Source organism: Rattus rattus, chromosome 15 (assembly GCF_011064425.1).
Source record: "Rattus rattus isolate New Zealand chromosome 15, Rrattus_CSIRO_v1, whole genome shotgun sequence".
Taxonomy (NCBI): Eukaryota; Metazoa; Chordata; class Mammalia; order Rodentia; family Muridae; genus Rattus; species Rattus rattus.
Genome location: NC_046168.1, coordinates 78,957,697 through 78,972,011, shown reverse-complemented (window position 1 = coordinate 78,972,011; position 14,315 = coordinate 78,957,697). Strand labels below are relative to the sequence as shown.

Genomic DNA, 14,315 nt, shown 5'->3' with positions numbered 1-14,315 from the left:
AGCGCCTCCGCCGCCCGCCGGGGTCTCCTGCGCCCGCCGCTCTCGCCGTCTGTCCGTCCATCCCTCCCGCCGCCCTCCCCGCTCCGGTGAGTCCAGGTCCCCCCCCGCAGGCGCCGCAGGGAAGAGAGGGACTCGAGCAGCCGAGGCTGAGCCCGTGCAACTTTGCACCCGGCGACACCCTGCGGGTTCTCGGGACCCCGGGGGGCCCCCTTTGTGCCTCAGGTCCCTTCTGCCCGGAGCCGCGCGGTGCCGCTGCAGAGAGCCACAAGAGGGGATCGCTGTGGTAACCCAGGCAGCTTCACCCCGGGGAACCCAAGTCACTCCCGCCTCCCAGTTCTAGGCTCTGGTGCAGGGGGATTGTTCTTTTCATTGGCCCTTGCGCTAGCTGGCGTTCGGCTTGCTCCTACCTCGGATCGTCCCGGAGGCGGGGATGGGCTGTGCCGAGGCTCCTAGGAGCTCCCAGGGAGGGGCGAAGGCTTGGTGATAGCTACACTAGTAACCAGAACAATAACAAACGTGAAGGGGATGCCGGGTGGTGTCGCTACCCGAAGGGAGCCCCTGGCCCATCAGCCCCGCAGCGCCTAGGCTGCCCCGTCCAGCTTCAGCTCCTCCTCCCGGCGCTGTCCGGCGTCCCGGGATTATCCATGTCCTAGGGAAGGCTTCTTTCCTGACCCTCTCAGTGGCGGTGACTTTCGTTTGCAGGTGGTAAGTGGGGATGAAGCCAACGTTGGCTATTGTCAAATGCCACGTTTTGTTTATTTCATTTTTTTTTTTTTTTACGAAAAGAAAGGGGGAAATATTCTGAGCCAGTTCTGGCAGCCATACAGTTTCCACAGGAAATACTAGCATTCTTTGAGGAACACGCTACTGCTTGCAGCAAAGAAAGTCTTCAGGAGACAAAAAGGCAACTGCATTGTTGCTCATTTCCAACTAGCCGCTAGGAGGGTGGAAACGTTGTTTTTTCCTGCGGGAACATTGCTTTCCTTGGGAAAGTTAATTAAGGAAGCATTGCTGTCTGTGCCCTTTTTTTTTCACTTGCTTGAGGTGGGGCGCCACTCCTCATGGTTGTTACTGACAAGTGTCCATCAAAGAGCCCCTAGGAAGAAAGAGCCGCGCAACCCAGTCTCGCCACACACCACGTGCTGTGGAGCCCTGCCAGGGTACAGTTTGCAAAATGAAATAAGGACTATCTGGGGAGGTTTATGGGGATTACATTTGCACAGACGTCAGTTCTCCGAGGTGTCAACTCTAAACACGTTATGGTCAGGCATCATTTCGGCGCTGAATCTGCAAGCAGGCAAAAACCTCTTTCTCGTTATGAAGCAGACATCTCCGTTGGGAATACGTTCAAATCTGTACTTCGTTTGTACATATTGAAAAATTCAAAAGTCAAGAGAGCAAGATGTAGGAAGGCCCCGTATGCTAATGTGTGCACACCTGGGAGGCAGTGTCTGATTCTGATGTGACTGGATATTAAATTACTTCCTGCATAGCAAAATGCTGGCAGACACCTTTAAACTGTCCTTTCAACTAATAGAAGAATGCATGACATTTGGGGACTGATCACAGAGGTCTCTTTCTAAAGGAGCATTAGCTAGGTATTGTCCCTAATCAAATAACATGCGTTTCCAGGTCTAGAATCAGAAAGCAAATGATGGTGCTTCTCTTAAGGGTCATAGAACATCACTAATGTTAGTAATGCCATTAAAGGGGAGGTTTATAAAGAGGTTTTATCATTTTGAATGTAACTGTTATTGTCCCTAAGCGGTTTGTGAAGAGAGTTTACAGGACAGTACATCTGAAATGGGGATTCCATTCATTAATTCGATATGTTCTGTTTGTCCATGTCTGAAAGGAAGTGACTAAAGCCCGTGGATTGCTGCGTGCCACGTCACAGCTTTGCTGAGTCCAAACAGCTGTTCAGTGCAGGTGTACAGTGCAAACAGAGAATAGAGGCCAAAACCATCGCCAGCATTGTTGTTTGGGAAGGACTTGGAGACACTTCACTGTGCTTAGGAGGAGGGAAACCCACAGAAAACATCTGAAACATACAAATGCTCTTTGATACTATCAGAGAGAGCCTGGAGCCATGCTTCTTGCCAGATTTAACTTGTTTCTTGTGAAAAGAAGAAATCTCCCAAGTAGCAGGTGCGTCATTAGAAGCAGCACAAGGGACTTTCTCTTTTAAATGCAAAATCTAATTGAAGAGCCACAAGAGGATCGGTGACACTCTTAGAGAAAAAGTCTGGTTTTTGGCAAGCTTTCAGGTTACAGATGCAAATCCCATAGGAGAACTGTGGGTCTTCCGAGACAAATAATATGCGGTGAAAATCAAATAGTTGCTTCTGTGAAACAGAGACCTGTATATACTTGTTTACTTTTGCTCTTTGACTTCTATGCAAATTCACTTGCAGAATAACATTTCCTGAAATGAATACATAATTTGGTCTCTTAGCTATAAACTCTGCATTATTTTCTAGTTAGATAGCAGACTTCATATTTTATGCTTGGCAACTTAATTCTTCTATTAAACCTCCAAAATTAATGATCAAAGCTGGACCTAGTGACAGGTAGAGGTCAGGAGGACAGCTACAAGGTCAAGGGTCATCTGGTATCCTTAGTGATTTTCAAGCCAGCTTGTCTCAAGGAAAAAAAAAAGATCTGAATCAAAATTAAAGGACCAAAAGAGTAATTGCTCATTGATGGCTGAACATATTCAAAAGTCTGACTTGACTCTTAGTTATTGTGTGTTTGTGAATATATAGAATATAAAAGTATAGATTGCATGGGCCAGAGAGATGGCTTATGGGTTAAGAGTACCCTTGTCAGGTGACTCCCAACTTCTCTAACTCCAGCTACTAAATATTCCAGGGCCCTCTTCTGGCTTCAGTGCTTGCATACATGTGGAATCCACTCACTAAGATGCACGCACATAAAGAAAACAAAATAAATCACACACACACACACACACACACACACACACACACACACCTCACAACATACAAACAGCATGATCTCTTCATACGGGAATTAAAAACAGAGAATAGGATACCTAAAATTTTAAATAATGCTTCAGAACATGAAACAAGACATGTCAGAATTGAGTTCCCCCAAAACTAAATAATAACCATGAAGGGGTTGGGATTTAGCTCAGTGGTAGAGCGCTTGCCTAGCAAGCACAAGGCCCTGGGTTCGGTCCCCAGCTCCGAAAAAAAGAACCAAAAAAAAAAAAAAAACCATGAAAGAATTTGGAGAAAGTAAACATTTTCTCAGTTACCGATTGACTTGTTATTAAGTCATTCTATAATGTAGTTGCTTAAAAGGGCTAAAGATCATGGTTCTTTTGGTGAGCAGTTTGGACTGGGCTCTGCTAATCCAATGAAGGTTCCTGTAGGTGACATCGTCACTCAGCTGAGAGGAGGACCTTGGGTCTAGGATAGCCTTGACTACTTGTGTGGCTGTTGTCAGGCTATTATCCAAGTGCACAGGTGGACTGGGAGAGGAAGCTCTCTTTCTTTAGCAGGCTAGCCTGGGTCTCTTCACTCAGTACCAAATCTCTATTCGGAGAACAATGGAAGGAGTAGCAAAGGAGTGACCACACAGCAGAAGCAAGTATTGAGTGCCTGATCATGTCATGTTAGCTATTTTGCCACTGGCTTATCAAATTCTAAGGTCACCCCAGATTTGAAGGGGTTTAGAAAGGAAACACCTAAGATGGGAGGGAATTACAAAAATAGTTTTGTCTTGCTTTTTTAAATACACCTATGAGACCTTTGAGAACACTCTATTATAGAGGGATCATTCTGCTGAGGACAAAGTCATGAAATACGGAAACGTAGAGCTTGAGTGCTTACGGACCGCTGGGCACGTAAGATGAGAAGTGCCCACTGCTTCCGTGTTCTGGGAGACTCCGGATTTAGGATTAGGTGACTGATAATAGAGCTGGTGAAAGCAGAGAGTCAAAATCACCCTGAGATTTAAAAGAGCTTAAGTGACTGACAGAGGATTGTGCGCTTATGAGACATGGGGACATTAGTAAGTGATTTATGTGGGGGGAGAGAAAAACTCAATCCCAGAAAGGCTTATTAGAGGAGGCAGAGTGAAGGCAAAATTGTTATAAGCTACAGAGCACACAGTGTTAGCTATTGCTTACGTTTGTATATCACTGACTACTGTGTGTAGACAAGTTCCTTAGGGTAAAGAAGGCACCAGAAAACCAACTATGATATCGCCGGTTACCTTAAGAGGTTAAACGGAAGTTAGAAGGACCTTGTTCAGGAGGGAAATAACGATTCAAGGTATGTGGAGCAATGTTCCTTATTTAGGTTGAGCCTAGCAGGCCCCTTTGGCCTAGCCGGGGCGGCATGAATGTTCCTGAACCAGGGGCACTGCTTATCAGCCTGCCCAAGGTGGCTCGACACAGGATGTGCATCCTCAAGAGCACGGCCAGTTACGCTGGAGGTAGACAAGGGTGGTACAGATGCCCACTGCTAAGGAACGCTTGAAAACTGAGTCGGGCCTAGGCACGGGGCAGTGAGGCAGGAAGCAACAAGGAAGGTATATTTAGGTGAGCCATAGGTGCAATATCAAAAGTTAAGTCCACAGTATAGTCTGGTTTCCTCATGGAGAGCAGAGAGGGAAAAGGCAGGCCAGTAGAATGCCTCCTCAGGATCCCTTCACAACTGTTCGCTAGAGGACGTTTTGCTAGGAAGGAATGGGTTTTTAAACATGTTCTGTTCTTTCTCCTAAAGACTAATTCAAATTGCTGCTGCATCAAGCTCGTTTATAGATAGCCCGGCTGAAATTCAGGGGTGTCCTCGCCATCAGGTGCAGCTGCTGGTCCAGACAGAACACCTGGCCTCGTGCTTTCACACAATCCTCCTGACATCACATGCAGATGTGCTGTGTGAGCGAGCCCTGGATGGACGAGCTTAAACCTGAGCATACACTTTTATAGTTTATTTTTTATTGCCCAAGCCTAAGAACCCTGAAGATACTCAATAAATGTTAATTGAATGAATGAACGTGCCATTATCTGGTGCAGTAACATTTTCTAAAACAATCTGGTCTGGCTGTTCATTGTTCAGGGTAGAGTCAGCTATAAAAATCCCTAAGTGCCTTTTGTGGACTGAAATGTTTCAGGGCACTCCTGTCATAGTAACGTAGATTGTTTTTTGTTTGTTTGTTTTGTTTTGTTTTGTTTTGTCTTTCTGTTTTTTTTTCTAATCTATCACTTACTGAAAAATAACTTTTACTTTTGTGACATAGAAATTGTTAGGGATCATGCTTTGTTGCAAGAGAGAGAAACCAAGTCACAGTCTGCACCTCCTCAAGTAAGAAGGAACAGATAGAAACATTTGAAAAGAAAATCCCTTTCTAAGTCCTTGTCCCTTTCATGATACTAGGACTGGCTTAAAAAGAAAATACAGAAGAGAGGAGAGAAAGAGTACTGCCAATGTACAGAGCAGGCGCCTGTCTCAGCTGACTTTTCTGAAAACCATGTCTGCTCCCTGAATCCTGAGCCCAAAACCTTGGCACTAGGTCTGACTTCTTCATTATCTTCTCCACCTCTTCGTCAGCCATAGATGCCTCCTGCCTCGGTTCTGACGCTTTATCTCTTCTTTGTTTGAGACCATCAAGCTTCACTTCCCAAGTCATCCAAAGAAGGTGCCTCAAGTCTCCGGTTGTAGTCAAACCTCTCCACAGTCATGGGTTGTCTTTCTGAAGCAGGCAAATCATGGAGCTGTGTTTAGAGCCATTCACAACCTTGTCACTGTCCTGGGGACAAGTTCAAGGTGCCTACCTCAAGTCCCAAAGTCTTGTGGTGTGGACTTTGCCTTCTTCTGAGGGAGCGAGAGAGGAGAAGGAAGGGTGTGTGCAGGCTGGCTGATCTGTATCATTTTCAGGTACTCATGGGCATGGCTTCCTTCCTCTCATCTTCATGATTTCATGAGAGCTGTTGCCTCAGCAGGATACTATTACATCCTTCTTGATCTCACAAGAGCCCTTTGATGACAGGACGGTCTCTCTCTCTAGACAGACGGCTGAAGATTAGGACTGTACTATCTAGTTCCCATGGGAGCTAAACTTAGTGCTGTTCACACTGTATTTCCTGAATCTTTCATCTTGGAGATTTTTTAGAAAGGGTTTTTCTTTTTATCTCTTTGGATTTTTTTTCCCGTTTCGTTTAACTTGAGCCTCATATTTGTAGCTCAGAATATTGGACATGAAGTGAGATTCCTTTTGAAGTTCTGCTCAGATAATTTATCAACTTTTTCTTTCACGATTGGCTTTTAATTAGTCCCAAGTGACCACATCAAGATAGAGTTTGAGAAAGAAGCAACCCAAACTTTCTGGGCTGACATCTATGGCTTGGAGATCAGAAGAATCATTATACCGCAGAGGAGGACAACTAGTGGCTACATTTGTGAGATCCAGGGTGCTCTGCTCTGGGTGGCTCCTAGATTCCTTATAATTACTTTGCTTATTCAATTCTCACAACAAGCCTATGAATGAAGCCATTTATTTCATGTGAGGAGACAAAGACTGAGAGAGTTGTAGTGTCTTGTTTCCCTGCGAATGTCTCTCTAGGGATGGCTGACCAACAAAGAAAAGCTTGGACATCAGTCTCCCATTTCAACACATGTAATGTTTTTCGCGCTGTTGTAAGGTTAAATGGCTGCCATGGAGAGGAAAACACGGTGCTAGAGAGATGACCAGTGGTTACGAGAGCCAACTGCTCTTTCAGGACCCTAGATCAGTTCTCAGCATCCATGATTGGCTCCCAACCAACCATCACTCCAGCTGCAAGCGTTCAGTGCCCCCTTCTGGCCTCCACAGGCAACTGCTGTTATATATGCATACACCACACATTCCCATAGGCAGGAATAAAAAGAAATCTTCTAAAAGGGGAAATAGGAGCTGGGCATGATCTGCATGCAGACAGAGGAGTCCATCTCAGTCCCCTCTTTGCAGATGAGAAGGCAAGAGTGACCAAATGGATTAACCATGGGTGGGGTGAAGATGGACTTAACTAGTTGCCAGGGCCCCTAGTAGAGAATTGCTCCCTTTAAACCATAAGCTGCTCTTAATTTGCTTGAGATGTTATTACCTTGGATTATCTTCTCTGGGTCCCTTTGCTGCAGATGAATGCAGCAGAAGTACAGCTCAGGAAGCAGTAACATTGCTGGTCTCTCTGTGTCTCTTCTCATGCCATGGTTACTCTCTTGCTGACGGCCTATTCCTCTCCAGAACCTCCCTAGAATTTCCCTTTAAGTGTCACACAAAAAGGCAAAACTCTATAAATGAACAAGTAGGTGGTTTCACATTTTCTCATAGGCATATCCTAAGTAAAAGCAAAAATGGGACACTGATTTTAATAATCTGTCTTTCTTCACTCAGTGCATCTAAAACCTTAGGGTTTCCATGTGTTCCAAATCATTGAACAAATACCTTACATTCTTCTTATTTTTTGCACACTAAGTCATTGAAATTTGATGTGCATTTTATGTTTAACCCAGACTAGCCACATTTCCAATGCTCACCAGCTACTTGTGGCCAGTGGTTCCAAAGTGGAATACGGGTTTGGACTCTAGATTCCCCTGGTTGAGTCCCTCTGATTCAGTCAACACTTAGCTCCAACCTCAGCTCTTGCCTGGACAGGAGGTGTCTGTGGCTTTGTGTGCTCCCCAAACCGGGTCAGAGGGTAAGGAATGAAGCTTCACCATCCATCTGTATCCTGCTGTAGTGTGCAATGCAGTCAGAAGCTGGCAAACATATTAATGAATGAAGGGGGTTACTTGCCACACTAAGTTTGATACGTGAAGGCTTGCCTTTTCAGACTTAGCATACAACATTCACAACCCCCAGTCCACCTCCCAGCTCTGTCCAGAGTCACAGAGCCCTATTTGGGTCAAACTGAATGACTGAGTGGTTGCACTACTGTGTACGGAGCCTCCACGTGTATTGCCTATCTTTTGATTCCACTCTTTAATGTCAAGCAATACTATATTAAACCATAATATTCATTCTAGAATAAGAAAGCAAACAGGAGGACAGACCAGACACAAAGAATCATCCATTTGTTCACCTCTTACTGAGATTACCAAAAGGGTCAGTTGACAAACAGAACGTTGGTGCACATGGAGAAAGCAAACTGCAGCAGGGAGCAGCTAGAGTCGTCATCCTGCGCTTGCTCTGCTCCCTTGGTGCTTTCTAGTTAACTCTGTCCCACCACCCTCCCTCCCACCCGGAGAAAACGGGAGATTGACATCCTGAGTACAATTGCCTTTGCATATGCGGCAATATTTAAATTTCTGCAAGAGCTTCTAATTGGTTAAAAACATGGTTTTTGCATGTCTACTTTACCCTCAGTGATAAATGTCACTTCAAACAACCCATTCAACCACATCTAAAAGTTTGCTACTCACAGAAACCATGCTAATCACATATGTAAAAATTGCAAAGCTTGAAACCAGGGAAGATATTAGTGTTTCATCTAAGTAATAAAACACTTGAAATCAGGACAAAGAATGCGATTGGCTCTCACGCCCATTTACAGACTGCTTGAGGGGTAAACGAGAGGGCTCAGCTGTTAAAGGCACATACTTCACTTCAGAGGACCCCAGTTCAGCTCCCAGCACCTACATCCAGCAGCTCCCTACTTCCTGGCATTTCATTTCCAGGGGATGGGAATGCCCTCTGCTGTCCTCTAGAGAAACCTGTACTCAACTGACATACACATACCTACACACACACACACACACACACACACACACACACACACACACACACACACTGAAATCTTCAATAATAATTTTAAAATGCCTTTAAGGTCAGCAGGATAGCCTGGTGGATAAAGGTGTCTGCTGCCAAGTTTCATGACTTGAGGTCTATACCCACCACCCACATGGTTGAAGGAGAGAACTGATTCCTGTAAGTTACGCTCTGACCTTTATACAGATGAGACATGGGTGCTGTTGCATATGAGGGCTGTGGGGCATGTACACACACACACACACACACACACACACACACACAAACATACACATGCACATACATGCGCATATATGCACATGGGAATAAATAAATATAGAGGGAAAAAGTATGCTGAAATCAATTAGAGTTAGGCTTAGCCTCCATTTGACCAACACTTGCCAGTTTCACGCTGGAGAGTCCCTTGACCTTCTTGAAATTGTGCCTGATCCACAGCAGAAAAGTAAATCTTGCTGTTCTATGCTGTGAATCAGGAGGATTAATGAACACAGACAACATTTTGAGCAATTTCATAAGGAAAACTCTATCTAGGGCAACTGGAGCATGGGGTAATGTGCCAATATTTATTTTTGCAAAGTAAATTCCTAAAAGCTAGAAAAATCATCACATATACCATATGGTAAATAACTAAACACGAGCCATGTTTAAGTTATCTGACAGCCGTGTCAGTGAGGCATGGACAGTTCGAGGTAGACAAAGTTTCATCCATTGGCTCTAATTTGGGGCTTTCATCCCAGTCTCCTAAAAAAGAATTCAAGTTCCTCTGCAGCTCACACACAGCAGCTAACACCATGGTTCTGGGTTGCTGTGCTGGTGTAATTGAAAACCTATAAAAGGGCTGAGAGCTACTTTTGAATTGGCTCAGCGAACTTGGACGGGATTTGTCAAAGTGGCGAAAGGTTTAAAGGAATTTTCATAAATGAGGTCTCCAAGCTGTGTGTTAACCATAGAATTCCAATGCTCTCCAAAGCGCATGAACTCAGAACGGCGCCTTGGAAGAAGAGCAGCCAAAGCGAGATGGAAATAAATGATTCATTTTCGCTCCTGGAGTTGTGCTGATGTAAGCACACTTAGCCGCTGATCATGGCACTTCAGTAGCCTGCTGTGTACTGAAACTACAATTGAGAAGTCTAATCTTTAATTGAATTGAGTACCCACAGATTAACATGGTGAAAGTCTCCAGTACTGGATGTAGTACAGTGTTTACTAGTGTTGCTAAGAAACAGCGGAGGAGGTCTTCGGAAGTTCCCGATTGATTTGCTGAGGAGGGGGGAAGTTCTGTTTCTCCCCGTTGGAGGATTCTTCGCTGCTCCTCACTTCCACAATGTCTGTAGGCATGTTTCATGCTCAGAAGCCCTGTGTTTTCAAAGATTTCATTGCAGTGGGCTCATGGGTGTCTGTGCACAAGTACAACATCAGTGGCTATTTGAAAAAGCGTCCCCGCCCCCAAACCTGCATGAAATAAGCATCGTGAAGGGTTGGGATTTTAGTGGAATAAAGTAATTCTATTTGTTAGACTTATCAAGAAAGTAGAAAGTTTCTTGAAATTTAACTATCACCAGACTTTGCATTCTGGCTCTAGTGGAAAATTGTCAAATCATTTTTTTTTAAATTTGATCCAGGTTGACGATTTTCCAAAATCATTAAAATGTGCATGTAGGAAACCCATTCTATTCTGCTTTTCTTTCTTTCTCCCCAATTTGGCAAGCCTCACTGCATGATGCATTGTGCAATAGTGGTTTTTTTTAATGCAGAGCTGATATTTGCACAGCATGGGAAGGAGAAGCTCTGCCATTTCACTCGCCTTGTCCCACAGAACAAGAGATTGCTCTGTGCTCTTTCAGTCAGGACCAGGCATTAAAAACGTGTCCTCCCCAAGCTCAGAAACAAGAAAGATTGAAAGGAAAAAAAAACCCACAGGGACAAATTCCTATTTGATCTATTTGAGCCAGACTGTTATCCTCAGGGTCTGGTATTTCAAAGCAGGGGCCTTGCTAAGAGAGGGCAAGCCAGCAAAACACTTGACTGGCTGTCTCATGGATCAGAGTTGAGAGAACTTGGGCTCATTACCAGATTCTATCTTATATCCAATCTCAGAACAAGCTGGATAGAATTAGAAAGGGGTTTTCACTGGCTACCAGGAGCCTGGATCATGACTGTCAGCAAATATTCTTAGCTATCTCTAGCAGTGATTAGGACACACTCATACCCACCTTTAGGATAATTGCTGGTGTGTTGCCGTGGAGAGCTGGTTGTTAATTTTGGTAAAAGCTGATTTCTCGGCCTATAAAAGTATGTAGCCCCGTGTTGAAGGGTACCACATGATCAGTGTACACTAGCTAGAGAACCAGATCTTTCAGCATGTCTTGAAAAGCGAATGTGTTATTATAACCCAAGCCCTGAGGCTAACTCCAATGCAATTAACCAGTGTTAGGGGTTTTAATTTACAAAAGAAAGTCACGTATTTATACACAGAGCATCTGAATACAGGCCCTATGAAATAAGTAGGCAAAATGCCTTTCCTGGTAGATGTTGGCAGACAGTTTAAAAGGTAAATGAAATCATAAGACATTCAATCCGACTTTTCGAGAACTTTTGATGCTAGGAAAGAATTTGGAGCTTTGACGATAATGAGATAGAAAAACAAGATACTAAAAATGGACATATAAATTACAAACATGTTCAGAATGTTAACTCCTCTCATCTCCATTGTCTGCCCAAGCAGAGGACCATGAACCCCATTGGATAATAATGGTAGACAGGATGTAGACATCGCACTGGTCCCAAGCATGATGTTGGACACCAGAGCAAGGGCCAGATTATCTAGCGTCTTATATCTAGATATCCAGATTATCTAGCGTCTAATATCTAGATATGGTTTAGTATGGTTTATAAAACTTTTCAATATTTTGATACAGTTTCACCCTTTCTCAAGTTCACAAATGTTTATTAATTACTTCACCTGTGAGCTTTAGTGGTAGGGTTTAGATAGGAATAGTGACGTCAGATCCTTCCTACTTTTCTCCATCCACTGTGTGTGCTGAAGCATATGTTGGATGCTTTCTAGGATGAATGGATGGGCTCTGTTGGTCTCTTGCTTCTGATTGGTATATTACAATATCTCACTAACCAGCAAGAGTCCGCTGAATGTTAGAGAACAAGTGCAGAGAAAGGATGGGTTTTCCCATGAACTTCCCATTGCCAAGCACCTCCCTGTTGGCCATAGGTGGTGGCTGCAGATCTCTCTTGGGCTACTGGTTTGTGGCCTCTGTTCCCTCCTCCAGACACTTCAACCTGGGATCTGCTCCTCAAAAATCTTAGGAGCTAAGAGTTCTACACCTTCTCTTGGTCTTCATATTAAACTATCGTCAAATTGCATTCGTGTCTATGATCTGTTTGATTGACAGAGTGATAACCTCACTCAGAAGTCACTAGACTCAGAATGTCACAAGAGTGGCATGATTTTGGTAGGTTTAGTGCAATGATTGCTTTTTAGTGTTCATCCAACAAAGCTGACTCTTCCATAATGAAAATCCCTTCATTGGATGGTTTAGTCCTTGTATGAACATTGTGGAAGGCCCTTACATAAACTAAGATTTGGGCTAGTGAGATGGCTCAGTGGTTAAGAGCACTGACTGTTCTTCCAAAGGTTCTGAGTTCAATTCCCAGCACCCATATGACAGCTCATAACCATCTAGAATGGGATCTGATGCCCTCTTCTGGTGTTCTGAAGATAGCTACAGTATACTCATACAAATTAAATAAATCATCTTAAAAATTGATAGATAGGTGGTATAATCTTACACATGTTACACTCATATTCCATTACTGAGCGAAATGCAGGATGTGTAGCTCCTTTATTGACATTCTGGGCATTATCGCCATTGGGTCACCAATGAGAAACACTGAGGATCGAACCCTCAGCTTCCTCTGGGCTCCTCTGCTCAGCTACACTGCCCACAGCTTCTTACTGTTGAGTAACGAACTGGGTATGCAACGTTATTATCCCACCGTTTAACTCTTTCAAAGCTTAAAGGGAAGAGGATTATGACTTTGCAAATGTTAGAAGTGAAAGGGGGGACATTCGGGGTAAAGGTCATTCAATGCTCCCATGGCAGAACCAAACAGTGAAGAAAGTTCCATCTCCTTTCTTAGCACAGGCTACACGGTCATGACATATCTGGAAGAGAAAGCTATGACTTCAAAGTATTTAGTAAATTAAAGCAAAATATACATGGGATAATTGAGAATGTCTAAAGTAATAATCTGCAGTTGTGATTTGTAAATAATAGGACTGAATCATGAACATTTCAGCCTCTTTGGGTTAATTACTATAAGGTCTGGGATTGAAAGCACTGAACATTTCTATCTTCTTGGTAGTTAGCTCCAAGGTAGAAGATGTTACAGTGAGATTTCTCCTTGACCCCTGCAGAATAGAAGACCAGCACTGAGATGTTTGATACATCCTTGCTCTCTCTTTTACAAGGCTTGTTCTTAAGCCTTATAAAGCTTTGTGATTTTTAGCATTATTTCACTCGAACTTACGCTCATTAAACTTAAGAATGAAAATCAGAAAATTCCCTGAAGAAAAAACAATTAAAAAAAGGTGAATAGCATGCTTTCTTTCATTTGATAAAAAATGTTATAGTTACTGAAATTTCAGACCACATATATGAATGCATCTTTCAGTGTCTTGGGGAAAAATGTCTACATATTTTCCCTCTAACAATATAGGTTGGGGAAGGGAATTGCAGAAATGCTTCCTCTGTTTTTGTTTTTTTTACAATTAGGTAGAGTTAAATGGAAAGGTTTTTTTTTCAGCCCAGAGAAGTATTTATATATCATCCCTCCTGAGGAAGGAGCTGAGCAGACAAAAGCAAATAGCCCACTGCCAAATGACCTGGCCTTTCAAGGATGCAGTATTGGCATTTGGAACACTGGGGTCCTGTTTTTCTTTCTTACTTTCCCTACTAGTATTTTCTTTAAGGTCTTTCCAGGTAGGATTCCTTCTTGATACTTTTTAAGAATATATTTTTATATATTAAAAACTATATAAATGTTAGCTTTCATATATATATATATATACATATACACACACACACACATAAATTATCTTTGAGCTATCCATAATCTTCAGTCTGTTAATCAAATCCCTGTCCTACATGTGATAGGCAGCTGCTCTGTTGAGCTGCACTTCCAGGCCAAATTATTCTGTCCTGAGATCTTGTACCAAACTGCTCTATGGCAGTGCTTCTCAACCTTTCTCATACTGCAACCCTTTAATACAGTTCCTCATGTTGTGGTGACCCCCAGCCATAAAGTTATTTTTATTGCTTCTTCATAACTCTAATTTTGCTACTGTTGTGAATCATAATGCAAATACTTCTAGAGATAGAGCCTTGCTGAAGGGGTCATGACCTACAGGTTGAGAACAGCTGTCCTAATGTCTCCTTATCCATCCTTAGTCTCTACCACTGCCTTTCACTGTTTCAGTTTCCTCTTTTATTTATTTCCTTGAATGGAATAGTCATATGTTCCTA

General features: G+C 43.2%; 1 protein-coding gene across 1 annotated transcript in view; it reads left to right on the top strand.

Annotated features, from left to right (window-relative positions):
* The first annotated feature begins 324 nt into the window (after positions 1–324).
* Sncaip (synuclein alpha interacting protein) overlaps positions 325–14,315 on the top strand; it is a 136,190-nt gene continuing 122,199 nt past the window's right edge. The window contains exon 1 of the mRNA XM_032885561.1: positions 325–705. The gene's annotated coding sequence lies outside the window, so the exon portion shown is untranslated. The remainder of the gene's footprint in view (positions 706–14,315) is intronic.